This window comes from Strix uralensis, chromosome 1, assembly GCF_047716275.1.
Source record: "Strix uralensis isolate ZFMK-TIS-50842 chromosome 1, bStrUra1, whole genome shotgun sequence".
NCBI classification, from domain to species: Eukaryota; Metazoa; Chordata; class Aves; order Strigiformes; family Strigidae; genus Strix; species Strix uralensis.
In genome coordinates this window covers 73244151-73262787 of record NC_133972.1, presented here as the reverse complement: position 1 = coordinate 73262787, position 18637 = coordinate 73244151, and the positions used below count along the sequence as shown (strand labels likewise).

At 39.4% G+C, this 18637-nt stretch overlaps 1 long non-coding RNA gene across 1 annotated transcript in view; it reads left to right on the top strand.

The window, feature by feature from the left end:
* Positions 1 to 18637, top strand: part of LOC141944337 (uncharacterized) — a 261208-nt gene that overhangs the window by 68351 nt on the left and 174220 nt on the right. Inside the window, exon 3 of the long non-coding RNA XR_012629233.1 lies at positions 11895 to 11974. This is a non-coding gene — a long non-coding RNA (uncharacterized LOC141944337). The remainder of the gene's footprint in view (positions 1 to 11894; positions 11975 to 18637) is intronic.

Below are 18637 nucleotides of genomic sequence, written 5' to 3'. Positions count from 1 at the left end.
GAAAAATAACAACAGTCTAATGCTTGTATTTGAAGGATTTCCTAAGGTTGCATAACTTCATAGTAAAAAGAAATTAGACTGGAATTACATCCAGGTTTTCTTTAAAAATAAACTACACTGTACTTTAGGATCCTTCAGAATGAAAACTTCCTTGTAAACTAGAAATTAAAATGCTCACAGAAATGAGTGGAGGGGAGGTAAAAAGGGGCCATGAAGTTGTATATCATGACTATGTGAGATAAAGAGGAGCCCATCACAGTATTGGATCATGATGAGGGGGCAGCTAATAGCTTTTTAGCTGTAGTGGTAAATCCATGCCTGATTTAGAGTGAAGATGTTTAAAGTTATGGGGAGACATACTCTATTACAGGATGGAAGCATCCTTTTGGCACTGAGTTGTCACCTGTACAATGGCACTTGCTGTACTGTTCTTTTGTATCTGCTAAATGGAGGCTGGGGTGAGAGGAGCTTCCCAAAACATGTTTCTGGGATTCCAGAAACTTTAGGTAGCTGCTCCTCAGCGGTTAGTCCTGGTTCTCTGGGGTTTCAACACCCTGGCCCTGTATACAGCATGCTCTAGGTAACATGACTTGATCGTTTTTAGGAACAGCCTTGTCGTTCACAGGTTGGTATGTCTCCAGGGAATGTATTTTTAGGAGAGGTGTCAAAATTAAGATAGTACCACCCGTTTATCTGAGAAATGTGTCACTTGGAGAATTCTTGTCTAAACACTGAAAAAGATTTTCTGCTTGTTTTGGTTTCACTCTGCTAAATTGATAAATATTGCCTGTTCTTCGAAGTTGTTTAATAAAGATCATAACATATTGTTTAGATTAAAGCAGCTTTATATTTCATTACAAAAGTATTATGTAATTATTATATTTGGACCTCATCATCTTTTTTCTTTTCTTTTTTTCCCCTGCTACTATTATTCTGTGGTGGCCTTCAAACAAGGGATCCTGTTAGATTCTCACTGGGTGGCCAAAAAGCAGAAGATTGCAAGAGTTATAAAGATTCATGTTTGTTTTGGGTGGAGGCTTCAAAGGCTCACAGGCTTCCTTACACAAGGATGCAGTCAGGAAATGGGAAGGCAGGAAAAAAATTCTGAATCTGTTTTATATAAAATGGGGAAAGGCAGTATAGTAATGGATTTCTTTGCACTACATGTCTTTGATGTTTGTGTTAGTTGCCATCAATAAAGCTTCCTGTTTTTTCTTTACATGTATGCTTCAGTAATGCAAAATACAGTGATACATTCATAAGGCAAATTGTAAATAGTGTGCTGAAGCTTAGAGACTTAATGTGTATAGTTCAAGGTGCTGGATGATGGGGTGTATTCCAGTCCATATGTTCTGCAGATTCCAATTAGTAAGACCCTCCTGCTGCTGTGTGGGATAAAGTGTGAGCTAGGATTTAAAGCTGTATATTTTTTTTGATAAGTTACTGAAGGAATTACCTCATCATTTCCTTCCAGTATTAAAGATAACACACTCATGTGGCTTGCCCAGGCTGGTCTGTATCTGGAGGGCTTGTGATTTTGTTGTATATCACCCATGTTAGTCATTTTATTAGATGATGTTGAGATATGGCTGTAAATCAGAATTCTAACACAATATTACGGATGTCTGCAGGAACACAGGTCTTTATATACATGTCAGACTATTGGCACTTAAAGAATTGTGCGCTGATATATCCTAAGGATGGATGAAAATAAAAGGAAGAATTTATTTCTTGTTCCATTCAATCAATTGACTTTTTTCATGAAGAAAGGAAATGTTTAGTATTAATGTGCAGTCGCTTATATATGCTGTTAGTGGTGTTATCTGTTATGTTTGAAATACCTGGTGGTCTTGATCAAGAAAAAAATCTTATCTGTGTGCTTTCTAGCTGTAAATTTTTATTTTTGCTTTTAGATTACCACCACCCAGCCCCCTCACTCCTCTTTTTAAGAAGCTTGCCATTAATGAAGTTGCACACAAGAAGTGATTTGGATTGTAGAATGGACACAAGCAGCATACATATGCATAAGGAGATGCTGTGGGATAGTCAAGACTTTCTTTCAAAGTCACCATGGAGCATAAATCCCACAGAGGAATGACTCAGGAGGACTTGGTGTACTTGAGTGACTTCTTTGAAATCGTTACCCTTTGTCAATATTTGCCTACGTAGGCATTACTGCTTGTGTTCTTTATGTTCATTAATAGGTTGAACTTTACGTCGCTTTTGTGGTGAAGGAACTTTTTGTTTAAGTGGGGAACTGAAGTTGCTGGACATTCAAGCAGTGTCTCAGTTTGTGATCAGGGGCATGCTGCAGAACACCCCAGTGCCCTAACCCTGTTAGGTGTGTTTTTGAGCTCTGTCTGGGTCTGTGGAAACCAGGATGTAAGGAAAAGACAGGGGTTTTGTCCTGTCCTGGTGTTGAGATGTAGCTAGGGGCTCCTGCAAGTGAGATGATGTGCATCTGAGCTCAGTAATGGGATGTAGCCTAAAGCTGACTTGCCCAAGGCTGCCTGGGCAGCCAGGACAGGGCAGGCAGCTGAGACCTCACCCATGCTGCTGCTGGTTGGTCAAATGACTATGTGACAGAAGCTGACCAATCTAGGAAACTTCATTTAAAATCGTAACTTGTAGTCACTCACCCACTGATTTAATGAAAGTGAGGAGTGGCAGCAGACACTGCAGTGTTGCAAACTGGTCAGAACCCAAGCTGGTTAACAGAACATTAAACAGCACTACATGGGAAAAATCAAGCAAACTTAGTTTTCTTGGCAATAGTTACCCTTGTTTTCCATTTCAGGATGATCTAGGGCTCTGTGAAATATAACTAGAGATTGTCATTACAAGTCCTACTCAAGTCAGCTTCCCAAGACCTCTTATGCTCAGCACTGACTCTTAAGTCTGCTCCAAAACCACTGTAGATTACTAAAAATAGATAGTACAGTCTTTTGATTGTTGGAAGATTAATGTTATAGATCCTATGAATGTAAATTACAGTGCCATTTGGGAAGGTTTGCTTTTCTAAATCCTATATAAATACCTTCAAACAAATATTAAGGGGGGTGGGTAGGGTGGATTTTTTATTTGCTTTGGGTTTCTATTGTAGTACTTATTCCAAGAACTGACTTCAGTTGGACTATAGTGGCAGAAGATGAAACCTGATATAACTTCCACTAAGGGACAAGGAGATCAAAGCAGTTTTGGAAACCAAACCCAAACCTGAGAACTTTACCAAGTTTGTCAGTCTAAAGGTGTTCCATTAATTCAGTGAGCATCCTTGCCACAATACATTCAGAGATGAGAAGCCTTACAAATGGAAGCTGTGATGGCCATTACACTAGCAAAAATTATTTTTGTCTCTGGAGTGGCAGGCACGTGTTCAGTCAGCCTTTATTTCCTGCTGCCCTGCCTGAGAGTCACTGCTGTAAAACTGAGAATGTTCTGATTATTATTTGTTCTTAGGCATCCTTATGCTGCTGTGATGGTACCAGGGGACACTTATCTGATGATGCTTGCTATAGTATAAACTATGGTAATATGATAATGTTGCTGTTTCTAGTTCTTCGGTGAAAGTAACTGATTTTATCTGGGATTAGAATATTAGCTTTTAAAAAAAGGCAATGATTCCCCCTTCTGAATTTGCTACCAGTATAATTTAATTAAGTATATGTATTCTTAGTGTTAATATGACTAGAAGTTGGATTTCTGATTATGAAGATATTTTCTTTGTTCGAGAAAAACAGCCTAAACCTTTTAGAAAAGGTGGCTAAAAGTGAGTGACTGTCTAAAGATACACAGACAAAAACCCATAAAAATTACTGTTTGGCATCTTATTTGACATTTGTTGTGGTACCCTTTTAGGAACTTGAATATAATATTCCCTATTTGTTGTGTGCTTTTCCATTTGTTTGTGTATTGAGGCAATAGATGCCACTTTAAAAAAAAAAAGTAGAAATGAGATTATAACTCCTTCTGTGTTGACATGGGAATTTTCTCAAGTCTGGGTTCTTCAATTATTTTGTAGTGGATGTTGCAACAGCATTGAATGATTACAGTTATTCACAGGAATAGTAATGCATAGGAAAAATAAGTCAATGTTTGCACTGCTGCTATTTTTTGGAAAAAAGATATTTGGCAGTATAGAACATATATGCGTAATAAACTCTGGAATTTTAAGTATAGTGAGAAGGATATAAGAGGAAAATGCCTGCATTTTTTATGAGTGTGACTCGTACAGGGTATGTTTGCTGTGGTTAATATGCAGTGCTTTTTGTCTGCCTGAAATACAATGTCCTATGTCTGTTCACAAAACTCTTTCATTTCACTTGGCTGACCTTTGGCCTTGACTTGTTTTTGGTTGATCTTCACTGTCTTCAGTCAGAGGCAGCTGTGTATAGTGTATACCAGGGGTAAATGCTGCCTCAGTGCAGTCAGGCCACGTTCCCTCACTGCTTTGTGTCTGCAGTGCACCACGCCATGTGGCAACGTGTACTCTCAAACCCCATCTAAACTCACGGTTCTGGAACTAGCCAAAACCTGACTGCTTTAGTACATGTCCCGGCAAGCACACACAAGCTGTACTTGCCAGCTGCGCTGTCAGTGATGACAGTCTTGCAGTACTGTCCCCCTGAGCTCGAGTGTTTGTGTAGTCCCGTGAGACACCGTGCTTCAGTGCTTTCCGAGCGCTCAGCACTGAGGTGTGTGCACAGCGCGTGGCCATGCTGCCCGCTGTCTCGGGTGGGTAGATGCACCCAAAACTGGGGTCTCAGGAGGAGAAGGCTTGTGAAAGCCTGAAAGGGGTTGGTTAGAACAAAACAGGGGAACTCCCTCTTGCTTTCCTTGAAATGGATGTTAGTGTTTAAAGAAAAAATAACAACAAAACCCTGCATGGCCACCTCCCCACCCCCTGCCCCCCCCCCCCCCCGCAGGTTTCAGCTCTGCCTCCCAGCACTGGGAGGTCTGCAGCTTCAGAGGAGAAGGCACTGGCCTGTCAGCAAAAGGGAAAGCTGGCATGCCTTTGGGGAGTCCAATCACAAAAGAAAATCTGAAAGATGCCTACCATCTTAACTGACTTTATTATTTTAGTGGAAGAATGCAGTAGATGCATGTGTTTCCATTCTGCCTGAATCTGAGGTACTGGTGTTGGTACTCATATTATTTCTGGTCTGTGTCATCCCAGACATTTTCTAATATGCAAATGTCACTACTTACTAAAAACTAAAAGCAAGTTAAGTATAGAACTAAAGCCATCTGGTAGTTCAGACAGAAAAGTTAGATAATTAGCTATTCTTGTCAAGGGACTGTGATTAAAATAGGCCATCTTCATAATAGTGACTAGTTTGCAGGGACTTCCTGAAAGCCACCTGGGATAATGATAATGAAAAGAACAAAATTAAAAAGGAGGAGGAGGTGGTGCCATTATAGCTCCTGGTGACTTTTGTAAGTGGATTAAGTCAGCTTTTAAATAACAAGACTTTGTTATTTTGGTACTTTGGAAAGAAACATAGAATGAATGTTCTCGCTTTGTTTGGCAATGTGACGCAACTAGGTCAGCCAGGTTACTGCTGGGGATCCTTAATATTTCTGTGTGAAGTTCTGGTTTCATTGCTCACGTACTTACTACCTTGTGAGTGCTGTTGGCATAGCTCATCTTCAAAGACCACTCTAATCTGTGTAACCTGGTAGGTCCTGCTCATGGAATTTGTTCCTTTTGGGGAATTAGCACTATTAAGAAAAACTAGATAAGGAAAAACATCAGCATACCATCATTGCATCATTCTTTATCAGGTGATGATCGCAATATGCATGACAACGTTAGTTTAATGTGAATTTATATTGATATCTTTTAAGAAAAAAGCTGTTTAGCAAGTGGTACTTAAAAGTAACCTAACTGTATAGTGGGAGGAAGGATCTGTGTAGCTCTGGCATCTCCAGCCCCCTCTCCAGCACTACTGTGGAAGGGCTCTGTGCTCCTCTCTTTGGCCTTTCCTACTGAAATCTTGACCTCCTCACCCAAGAGAATAGCAGCAGGGAAACCTCCAAAGGCTGAACAGCTCTTGCTCTTTCCTGCATATGGATTCCTTAGTGGATGCCCTATGCCAGTGAGATAGAATAATTTTAATCAGTGAAGTCTGACCTGAATCTTCTTCTACGATGAGTCTCTTTGGGAACACAGTGTTAAGGGCAACTGTGCTAAATGGACTAGTAGGATAGAATAAATGGATAGTGAAATGGCAAAGGGAGAATGCTTCATCGTTGGCGTGATTTAATTAAATGTATTTTCACTTCAGATGGGTAAAAATCCTAGATCTAAATGAGATGAATTGAAAATATTTTTTTTTGACAGTTGCTACTTACTAACAATTCTAGTAGAGAGCTGCTTGTGCTGTATCAGATAAAGGTTTGTAAGAGTTCCAGTGTGGCTGCAATATTTTCTCATATAGAATGTGCTGCACATCTCTTTTGAAAATGTAAGCAAGTTGCATACTTAAATTAAAATGGGGGCAAGATTTAAAAGTACACTGACTTTTCTGTGCTTAGACTGTCCTTGCAAAAAAATCTGCTTCTGAGTTATTTTCATTAAATGAAGCTTTTATGTCCCTTTATTCCTTGATTAGGAAGGCAATGATTTGAAAAATTCAAGATATTGAGGTCTCCAAAGTGTCAGGGAAGCTCAGCTTTTAGAAAACATAAGGAAACATTTCAGTGCAATATGCTCAAAATAAATTACTGTGAATGTTTGTGGATATACAAATATTTCTGATCAGATTAATGGGTCAAACTTTCATACCATTTAAAAGGCGATGAATTTGCGTACGCATGATCAAGTTAATATAAGTCTCTAAATGCATTCTGTGTAAAACAGCAGTGTGATGCATCTAGTGAGTACTTATCTAAGGCTTGTTCTAAGAAGTGTTGAATATGAACACTGCCTTAGGAATTTTCTTTTTTAATACTGATAAAATGAAACTATTAAACTATTAAAAATGGCTTTTGAAGTATTTTCTTGAAAACCATCGAAAGTGGAAGATCCAGATTTTAGCTTCCAAGTGCTGGTTGTCACTCATGTTTTAAGTTCTGCCTGCTTGTGAGTTGTTTCAATATCCTTCTGCACTTGTTGACCTGATTGCCACAGTTCTGCTTTGTATTTTTTATTTTTGTTTGTGGCAAACTTTTCCATTATGCCCAGACAATCTCACTTTGCAGCATTCTTCACATTTTTGTCATTTACTTACATGGAAGAAAAGGGACTGAGAAGTTGACCACCAAGCTGAAGTAAGAACAGGCTTTTCACTTAGTACTGTTATAACTGGCTTTAGATAAATTTTGCAAGTAAGTGACTGTCAAAGGTATGAGATAATAGAAAGGCTGGGTAGTTGGGGTTGGGCACTGTTAAGTTTGCTCTCTTTATGGCAGTTCATTGGAGTTGAATTTAATCTGGTTTTAAAAGTCAGATTTTTTTTTTTAAGAACAAAAGCTTGTATTGTAGTATGACAGAACTTTAGAATTTTTTTTTCTCCCCTAAACTGTATTTCTCTAATGTGCCAGAGTTGGTTTTTTTTCACATCTGCTTTTTGATGAGGTGTCTGATTATATGTTTTGGTTTTGTCCTGTTCCTTGTATGAGTTGGTGAAATTCAGATTTTCTTGTAGATAAGCCTTTGGCCTTTCAGTTGCTTCTGCCTTGCAAAGAAATTAATTCCTTCAAGCCAGAGAGTCTGCAGCTCCAGCTGTGACTGTAGATGAATGTTCTTGCAGGGTCATGTACTGTAACTCTGAACCTAAATAAAAGGATTAACAAGAGTTCACTTGGAGGAAAAACGCTTAATTTCACCATAATGACTATGAGAATCCATAGGGAAAACCAATAAAGCTTTACTATGAAAATTGTTAACAAATGATTATTCCACCCTGACCCCCCTTCCTGCTGTTATTGTACTTTTGGAACAGTAACAAAGGATGGGATTGACCTAGTTCATGGTAGTACTTTAGTCTCTGGCCTACAAATGATCTTTTTCTTGAAAAATAATTCCTAGTCTAGTTCTTTTAGGAGGCAATGATGGTATTTTTGAAGGAAACAATGTTTTCTGATGCATTTCACGCAGTCTTCTGCCCTAAAACTTTCCTTGGTGCAAAGGAAGAAGGGGCATTGTGTAGATAGTTATGCTGGGACTGAGCCTGACAGCCAGCAATGCCCAGGCGATGCATCTTATTGTTCGAGAAGAGCATGTACATTTTACACGGCTAACACAAACTGATTATAATGATTCCTGGCAGCAAGGGATGATTTCCAGGGTGACTCTCTTCAGCTGCCTGTGTAGAGCTCATTGTCTCATCTCCAAGCCGCACCTCTACCCAGGAGCGAGGGAGGGCAGAGGGGGCTGCTGTCAGGGGGCTTCTTCACTCACTGGTATCTCTGTTGGCTGTTGATGGCTGGTGTATGGTCCCTTTCCACTTGAACAAGCGGTGTGAAGGGCCCAGCCACTACTCAGGGCGATAGTCTGATCCTTGAGCGCTCTCCTGTTTCCAATGGAGATGTGAGGGGAGAATGGAAGGAGTTTGATCATAGCAATCTTGATTCTTTCCCCAGCATTTTAGGATTGCCAGCCTCAGGCAGCACTATTATCTGAGTAGTCAAATACTTCTTTTCCTTCCCAAGGAAATGGATCCAAGTAATTAAAATTGACAAATGCAACTGGTGCTGCTTGGTGTAAGAAATCAAACAGACAAGAGTCATCTAATTTTAAAGGTTAAAGATCAATATTAGCTTTGTCTTTTGCTTCATTTGGGCTTTGGAGGTGGTCAGTGGGTCCTGGTTGGTAGGTTGGTGACCTTCTTGAACCTCTGGCTAGAAAATGTCATAGTGCCCATCTGGGTTGACTGCCAGGAGCTGCTGGTGTTGAAGTCAAGGCACGAAGTCTGGTGCATGAACAGCGCTCCCCGATAATGGTCCGACGTTCTGCTTGAGCATATACTTAGCACCAAGAGCTGGGAAGCATTTTGGGTTCTGTCATATGCTTTTCTGTTCCTTATTTTTACTTCAAAGACTTTGCCCCTTTGAGACGTGTTTATGTATCTCGTATATATTTGCAAAGAAATATAACTTGTGAAAGTATTCCTCAATCTTTGTTTCATCAAAAGACCACCTAATAGTTTTTTTCAGAGAAAGAAAAATCTATGGACAGCACTGTGCTGCATTTCAACAATGGTTTTCATTTGTGACCAGATGAGAATCACACTAAACTTTGAATGTTGACCCACTCTTTTTATTTCTCTCCTGTTGTTTTCTTGCTGGCATGCTCAGGAATGTGGTTTCAATTTTTCCTTGTCACGATTATTTCGTGGACCACCTTCTGAAACTGTAGGGACCACCAGCAGTCCATAAAGATGACTGAGGAGCCGCAGTCTGCATAGAATTCCACATGAAACTTTTGTTCTTCATCGTACCCTTGCTCCAGCACTCTGAACCAAATGTTTCTGATGGTCTCTTGTTTAATACTCAATTTGGCTTTAATTAGGCACAAGTGTCAAGTGTCTTCTAAAGGTAGGAACTAATTGCAGTCAGATAAATCAGTCATGCTCTTTTACCAACTTCATTTTATCACTGGTTGGTTTGAATTTTGTGGCTGTATGTTCAGGTAAGCAGCCTGTGCTTTAGAGGTGTTCTCTGTTTTTCCTATGTTCTTTGATGACTTCGTGAAAGAGGTCACTTTGCAGAAATTGCAGAGACTGTTGGAAGAGACTTGAGTTTTAAAAGTACGTTTTGTGGAAGCAGTGTGGTATTCCTGAGTGGCCTGGATTTCCAGACAGTGTTGTAAGGTGAAAACATTAGACCAAAGCCACTGCAGGAAATGGTATAACCGTCCAGTCTTCTCTATTGGTGTATGTTAATTGAAAGTTTACACTAACAGGATTTAAACATGGTCAGGGAACTGCAATTTAGGATTCCCCCCACCCTTGGAAAATCTACTTAATAGCTTGAATGCACACCAAGTTTGTAAGATTCATTCTGGATAAAGCTAATTTACATTAACAATTCAAATGTTCTGTATTCTGTAGCTGAAAAATGCTGCTAAGTTACTCTCCACTTGGAAAGGCGATTTGGGTTCTTTCTTCTTCACATCTCATCCAGAGATTGTACTCAACCATGTTGTGTACTCTAAGCTATGCCTTGGTAACAACTCATTGCCCTGAAACCTTCCTCCATTATGTCTGGGCTGTGTCACTGAAGGCTGAGCAGGTTGTGTGGATGTAAAGGAAGGTATAATAGCCAAGATGGGTTGTTGTTGCTACTATAAAGTGATAGCAGAGGGAGCACAACTTTTTTTTTTTTAAAGGCTAGTTTGATCTGTGAGCTAATGAATTGATTTTCTTATTTGCTCTGCTTACAAATTAAATAAATATGAGAAGAGTCAGTAATGAAACAATATCACCTGATCATGCCATTTTTCAACTTATTTCTTAACATAGAGCTGCACTGAAGCTTCTACTGTGTAGTAGGTGGCGAGGTTCCATAGACTTTTAAGAGTTACGTGAAACTGGTGATGTGAAAGGATGCAAATTAGAAAAATGATTGCAAATATCTTTTTCCTTGCATAAGTTAACTTCTAACTTTTATGAAAGCATTTATGTGCATATACTAGTATTAGGTAAGCCATTTTAAATTCTGTAGATGGGTATTGCATGTGGCTTTTGTAAGCTTAGTCTCATAATAAGTATAGTGAAACATAATTGTAGCCATTAGTGATGCTTTGCAGTCCTTACTGTAGTAGGCAGCTGAGCTGGCCATGAAAAGTAGCTGTATTGAAGCAGCAGAAACTGCAGTGTTCTTCCATGTGTTAAGGATTATTAGAAATTGTGTGGAACCTACTGAGGGATTGCATCTTGTACTTTAGATTTGATTAAGATAATTTTATAATGTGTATAAGGGAGAAAACGTGGTATAGGTGTAATTCACAATAAAATGTGGGTCCTTCATAAAAGCAGACCTGTTGGCATACTGCTATAAAGAAGTACTTTTCTCGGGTCCTAGAAAGCATGTTTTGCCCATGGAGTTTATGGTGATATGCTTGCAGACATGGGAGTTAATTGCAGTACACGAAATCTGAAAGGTTAATTTGCTAGCTAGTTTACTGCATAGTTACTCTCTGTTAATCAAGCAGATGCATGCAACATTAACAGTGCATGTTTTTTCCAATGAGGTATTTGATTAGAAAGAGAAGGCTTTGCAGAGATACAGTATAACTAATGTAAGTTGCAGAGCCTTTTAATGTACTTGTGTTGTAGCTGTAAACTCAAAATGCAGCTCTGAAGAATGCTGTGTCCAGAATTTTAAAGCATTCTTTATACCTGGACACTTAAGAAATGTAGAGCTTTCCAACTGAAATTGAAAATAAAGGAAAAAACGTTAAGGCGAGACATGTTTCACATTTAGCATAAGTCTTCCTTTTTGCAAATTATAGCCATAATTTGGAAATGCTGTTTCTTTTCCTGTGAGAACTGAAAAACTTCTCTGTATACAGTGTGAATTAATATCAACAAGTGAATATGTGGATACAGCATACTTGCCAAAACACTAAACCAACTAGGGATGACTGCTTCTCTTTTGATACTTTTACATATCGTGTTGATTTTTCCATCTATAATTAGTCTTGTTAGTAATTTTGTTTCTTGTGGTTCTAGTTCTGCCTCAGATGAATGTACCACAACTTCATTTTGAATGAATGGAGAACAAGTTAAATAAATAAAAAAAAAAAATTAAGAAAAGAATCATCTGAACAAAGAATTCCTTGCAAGTGCGGCATAAGACTGAACTCTGGAGTATTATTTTTGTACTTGCTGTGGATTTGGTGACTTTTGTATTGTGTAACATGCTTATATTTCTCTTTAAACATTTAGGAGTTCATCAGATCTTTTTGTTATGTGGATGCTGAAGCATTATCCTGGGACAACAGCAATGATTGATGAACACACTTCAGGTAAGAAATCAGATGTATGCCATTTGGTATGGTTGTTCATTAACTTTCCTCACATTGTTTCAGTTAAGCTTCAATAGTAGCAGTCTTACATTACAGCATCAAAATTCACTGAATATAAAGTATAAATCTCTGCGTGAATGTCTACATATGTCTGTAAATCATTGTGAGCAGGTTTTTGGTTTTTCTCCTAGATTTGGTAACTCTGACAACAGATGACGTTGCATGTTAAACTGGGTTTTAATGATCAAAAGATTATTACAAAATACGGTCTGTCTTTTCTAATTCTTCCATCAACCCACCTGCTCCTGCAGGAATTGGTTCCCTCTACTTCAAGTTATACCAGATTGGAGGATCTAGTCCAGAAGGCTTTACTTCTCTAAACCACACTTGGCCTGCTAAAAAATTTTTGAAGCTTGCCCTGTAGTAAACTTTTTACCAGTTAGTCTGCTAATACTTTGGTAACAATATCTACCATGAAGAGGAAAACAAAACACTTTTTTGTGTATTTGTAGTGAATCCCAGCCATATCCCATGGGGGAGATGCTGGCTCTCCAGTGAGTTCTGTTCTTCTGCTCCTGTGATCCAATTTCATTCACTCAAATTTTGCATTTAGATCTGTAGTGGTTGTGACTAGTCTGATGCAGGTTTCTGCTGTGACTCCGTGTGTCTCTGTTAAATAGAGACTTTGTGAGATTAATTTTTCTCAATAAATCCACTTCTATCAAAGATATGATTGTGATGGAAGTAAAATAAAAAGAGAATGTGTGCCAGCGCATGCATGTTTCTTTGCACAAAGCAGTGAACTTTCTTCCTCAGTCATCTTGTACAAGAGTTAGCTGATGTTGATGAACTGTAAGATTATTAGTAATACATAATTATCCTATGTAATTGATTAGAATGGTGGGAACAAACAAGCTGCTGCTATTATAGTCTTTACCCTTGCCACTGTATAAAAGCATTTCCTTAACTTTTGAAATTTATTTCACATTAGCAGTTACAACTGTAGGCCTGAATATAAGGACAAATTTGGCATTTCTTGAGTGGTTTAAGTAACTTGTTCTTTGAGGCTGTGCCAATTCAGGATATAGTTGTCAAGTTGTTGATGCCCTTGGAAGTTAACCCAAGCCTTTAAAGCCTACACAAAGGCAAGCAAAAGTTGGTCTTGATTCAATTCTTGCTCTGTCACAAGCTTCCTGGGAAACCGTGGACAAATTCTTTAGTCCCCGTATCAGTGGGAGGTAAGTGCTTACATACCTACGTGCTTGCATTTCTGGTAGAGGAGATAGTGTGTCCAGAGTACTTTTTTTGCACAACTCTGATATGCCCAGGGCTATATCGAGCTTTCTGTGCATGAGGATCACCTCTTGTTGGTAATATAGAGCTGCTAGGCAGCCAGTGCTCAGAAGTGAAGGTGCTCACTGCCAAATGTACATTTCAGCAAGATTAAATGACTTGGTCTTACATGTAGATGGTGTCTTGGTACATGCATGGGCTTTTAGTATCTCTCGGCTTCCAGTCGCCCTCTTGTCTTCCTTTCTAAGAGTACTGTGAAGATAAATATGGTGAAGACTGCATTGTGTTCAGGTGGGAGCCAGCTGTGTATCTAATACAGATGCACTGTTAAAGGGGTGTCTTAAGGCAAGGGCACAAAATATACAAATGGATGACCCTGAAGTTTACTTTATTCTGCAACTTGCAGGCTGTAAGAGCATAAACACAGCAAAGGCATCAAAATGTCAATATCTGTCAGATCAAGGGACCAGGTTAAGCCTAGACATTTAAGGAAGTCATAGTAGTCTTCTGTCCTAGGGAGTGACTGGAAGCTGATGTCAAGAGAGGCAAGTGGAGCAAGCCCAGCATGTGGTTGCTTCCCAGATCTGCAGATGAAGGACCTCTGAGTCAATGGTGGCTTCTGTGTTGAGTAGTCTTGGGTATACTCTCCCCTTCTGTGAATTTGTCCAGTGATGTTTTGAACCCAGGTGAATTTTTAGGCTCTACAGCTTCACACTGTTCAGATTTCCCCAGCTGAATGCTGGCAGGAGGGAGGGAGCACTCCCTGAAGTTAGTTTTGAACCTCCTACTTGCTAACTTCATTTAACCTGGGCACTAGGATGACATGCCAGGAGAGTCAGGAGTTGAACTGTGCTCTTTCTGCTCCAGTGGGGTGGTGGGAAAGAGTGATGGGTGCTAAGCTCTAAAAGAGGCACCATTTAAGTAGCTAGACTAAAATCTCCCTGAAGTGAAATGAAACTGCAGGGCTTCTGTGGCTCTCCCACTGCTGGTGCCTTCCTAATGTGTAGGTTTGAGGCAGTTGCTCAGACGTGTCTTGCCTTTCTCTTTGAGCTCATTTCTCATTTTTTCACAATAATTTGGAATTTGTGTGGCCTTTATGTTCTGTACCTCCTTGAGTTCCAGAAAGCAACAGAGAAGATACTATGTCTCCTGAGCTGTGAGGCAGTTGTCCTGGCCATTTTTTTTCCTGACAATTCAAGATCGTGTGGAAGAATCCATCATAAGCTTAAAATATCCTGGGGGGACACATTCAGTGGGTTGAGCCTACCAGCGACACATTAAAATATAGGACCATTAATTAGAATTGAACTATATTTTTTTCTTTTGTACATTTAAAACATTGCTTTTGGGTTCACAGAATTTTTAGATGCATTAAAAAGCAAAAAGGAATTACCCAATACCTTTGCAGCAAAATCGTTGCACTGAGGATCTGACTGCACATATTCCGGCTAATGTGTCAATGCTATGGAAGGAAATGTAAATATTGCATAAATCTACCTGATTTAGATGGAGTTACAGAAATGCACTATGCAATGTATGTGATGATAACCATTGTGGTAGGATTGCTGGACTGGAAAAGGCTATGGCTTTGCTGAAGGTGAGCCTCTTGGAAAAGGGTAAACTTGACACCGTGGATGTGCTAAGTACAGAATACAGAGAACTACACTTTTAAGAGTAAAGGCTTTTAAAATACTGTAAAAACAAGCAGAACTAAAACGAGCTCTTAGCTAAAATTTTAGAGCCAGTTGAAGGAGAATAATTTAATTATACTGATTCTCCTTGTTGGCAGAGAATATTTGGGAGACAATTTATGCAGCTGGGTAGAAGTTGGGTTTAATTTTGCTCTTTTTTTGTTTTTCTTCAAGATCTTCACTGTGTTTTGGACTTAATATCTGTTCCTGATTACAGAACCAATTTAATGTTGTACACTTATTTCCATCCCATCTGCCCTCATTTTCCCTTCTGCACCTATATTGAGGGCAGAAAGTGATAAAGCAGCTCTTACAAAGGATTGCCTTGATGTGCAAGGCCTTCAGCTGAATCCTTGAGATACAAGTTAAGTTGGACGTAGCATATCATTTAAGGCTTTTTCAGTTGGAGATGACTCTACTGTGTTTGTTCTGATGGCTCGTGGAGAAACAAGTAAAAGACTGCCAAACCAGCTTTCTCACTTAAAGGAAACTGTCAGGTGCCTTGTTCCTCAAGTCCTCAGAAAATGGGTAAAGGTTTTCCCCTGAATCCCTTGTGGGAGGCTGATGGACAATGAACTTGCCTGTGGTACAAAATGACCAGCTATATAATGGAGAAAAGAGAGGAGGAACCTCAAATGAAAAAACTTTGCAATACTAGAGTTGTAGTTGAACTGTTGCTCACTGTTTTAAGCCTTCAAAAAGGAGTGGTGGTTGGGAGAGGAACAAATCTGCTGCTTTGCTTGCCTGTGCAGGAAGGAGTGGCTGAGAAAAATGCGAGTGTTTGGAAGGGGAGAAAGTGAGTTGGCCAATTTGATTAGACTAAAGAGAATAAGGTTTATCCACAGATCATCTGGATGCATGTGAATATATGGAGGTGGATTGTTTCTTGCCAGAGACTTGTATAAAATTGAAAAAACAGAGCTGTTGTTTTTTTCTGTAGCAGGATATAACTAGATTGTAAACTCTGGCAGGACTCTTAACATCTGAATGCTTCTTGAAACTCTGACAATGTTTTTGTAAAACTGATTCTGGAACTGAAATAAATGAGAGTTTTCTATATTCTCCCTCATGTTAATTAAGTGAAACAGTAAGTTTTGTATTTGTCCAGAAAGAGGTCAAAGTGAACCAGAAATTGAGAATGGAGGAGCCAGTCAAGGATAAGTAACGAGCCAATTTCTCAAACTGGCAACAACATACCAAGAGTTTGGAAAAAGTACACTTCCAAGCTTCCTTTATTATTATAACCTCTTGAACAGAATAATCCAGTCCAAACAGCTATAAACGCTTTCCAATAGAGAAGTTTATGACCTAGTTTCTGACTGAAACACAGTATCACAGTGTGTGGAAAGAACTTAAAGAAGACGCTGGTGGCAGTGCCTCTAGAGCATTGCATTAGAAACTCGGTGTATTTAGGCATTCCTACACTCTGCAAATACTTGCTAAGTGGAGTCAAGTGGAGTGAACTTGAAACATTGGGGGGTTTTGCAGGAGACATAGACATTTAAATGTCTGGGTTGGCATGCAGAATTTTCATAGGATGTCTGAATTTTTTTAACAGAGCACTGTTTGGAAGAATAGTTGTTCTAGGATTATTTCAACAGGAATTCAGCAATTACAAGATGCCTTTCTAGATCCTGTGTTCCTTTAGAGCAGTGAAGGGAGGAAAAAAGTGCATTTAGTCTGTTCACAATTGTAAGTCTGTTCAGGAGAGGGGCAGAGAGAACTTTGATTAGGCTTCATTTGACTCGTGGTCCTCCTGTGAGGAGCAGGGCAAGGAGTTGAGGGGAATGTGCTAGGAGGAGATGAGAACAAAAATGTTGAGCTTGTGATTTGAACACTAAATTCTCTAAAATTGGAGAAATATTTCTCTTTGCTTCTGTATACCCTTGCGGGAGGTATCAGAACAGGCCATGTTTCAATTAGCTGACCTGGTGAGAGGCTGGCCAACATGGCACTTCTGTGATGGGGAGGAAGCAATACAGAAGTAAACTAGATGAGCTGTTTCAAGTTGGGGGATTTTGGTTTTGCTCCCTTTTGTTGCTTTTCCTGTGACTCACTGATGCCACTGAAAGCAAAGGAGCTGTGCTGATCTCCATCAGTTGCAGTTGTGACCAACACCACCTATCCCTTTCTTCTGCCTTTTCAAGGAGGGGGTGGGAGTGATCTTGAAAGCACAGACCATTTGTATCTCAGCCAAGAGGAGTTTCTGAATGCTGTTGAAATACATTAAATAATACTTGGTTAGCATAACGAGCTATAGTTAAAATTCTTGCAGTGTTTCAATTATAATTCCATTATTATTACAGTTGCTTATAACTTCCTGAAATGCTCATGTCTCAAGTTGAAATTTTCCAGACTTGATCTTGGCCTGACAGTGACCTTTCTTCCCTTTTCTTCTTTGTTCCTCTTTTCTCTGTGGTATTAAGTGAATATGGATTGGGCATTTCCTTTATAATGAGAAGAAAATAGTAGAAAAATACACTTCAGTTATTAGTTTAAAACTCTGAGACTGAATAGCTCAAGTGGTGCAGCTGTTAGAGAAATGGTAGTGAAAACCATCAGAAATGCTTCTTGAATCTTACCAGAATCTGTGAGGGGGCATACAGAGGGCTATCAAATTTAGGTCTTAAATTTTAATTTTCTTTCCATCATGCACATGCATTGCACTTCTTCATAATTATCACATGCATTTATTTTGGCCTGATCAGTGATCAGCTGGATGAAGCAGTCCTTGGTGAAAGAGCTGTTTTTCAACTGTTTGCCCTGATCCTGGCAAGACAGGGTCGTAATTCAGGAACAGAGCAGCACAGCTGGCAAGTGCTGTGTGGGGACGTGAAAGCAGAGCCCTCTGGGGCACTCCTCCTGTCCCACAGTTCAGGTTGAAAATATTGGAAGTTTTCAGAAACTCTTCTCCCAAGAAAACTGTTAAACAAAACACAGATTTTAAATAAACTTTTTGATCAGCTCTATTCAAGCTGTGGGCTACAGTAGTTTAAACCAGAACCCAGTTGTCTAAGGGGATGGGATTTATACCTAGGATGGAAAGGGTAGAAACAAATTGTCAAGTGCTTTCCTCTAAATTAGTGCTGTTATGTCTGTTAACTTAAGGAAAGACTACTGGTGGTGATGGTGATGTTGCTAAACAGCAAATTGTGGGGTTTTACTTCTTGACTCATGTTTTTCAAGAAAGTCATGTGCTTGCCTGTTGGCTTGTACACAGGCATGCTCTGCCTTAAAGACTGTGTTTTTTTGCCAAGGACAATCAGTGTGAGTGTTTCTGTAAAACATTATAAGAAACTTTTCATTTTTAGAATTGGTTTCTCTTGGTCTCTTCTGTTCCAGGGAAAATATCAATTCATGTCCATTCGTGAATCATCTTTGTTTCTATTGTTAAATGGATGGGTCTTCCCAGTGACAAAGTGTCTGACTCTGAAAGCTACAGGGCAGCAGCAGACAGAGGGTGACAACAGAACTGCCAGCAGATCTGGCAGAGGTTGCCATTGTCCTCTCTTGCCCTTTAATATATATTTTAAGTGAATTCCCTAACTCTGAACCTCCTTTGTAACATCACAACTCTCTGATCTTGTAGAGGACTGTAGAAACTGTCTTCATTGCCTGTCATAAACTTAATTTGGTCGCCTGCAAGATCGTCCCTTGCAGGAGCTCCTGAGTGCTATTC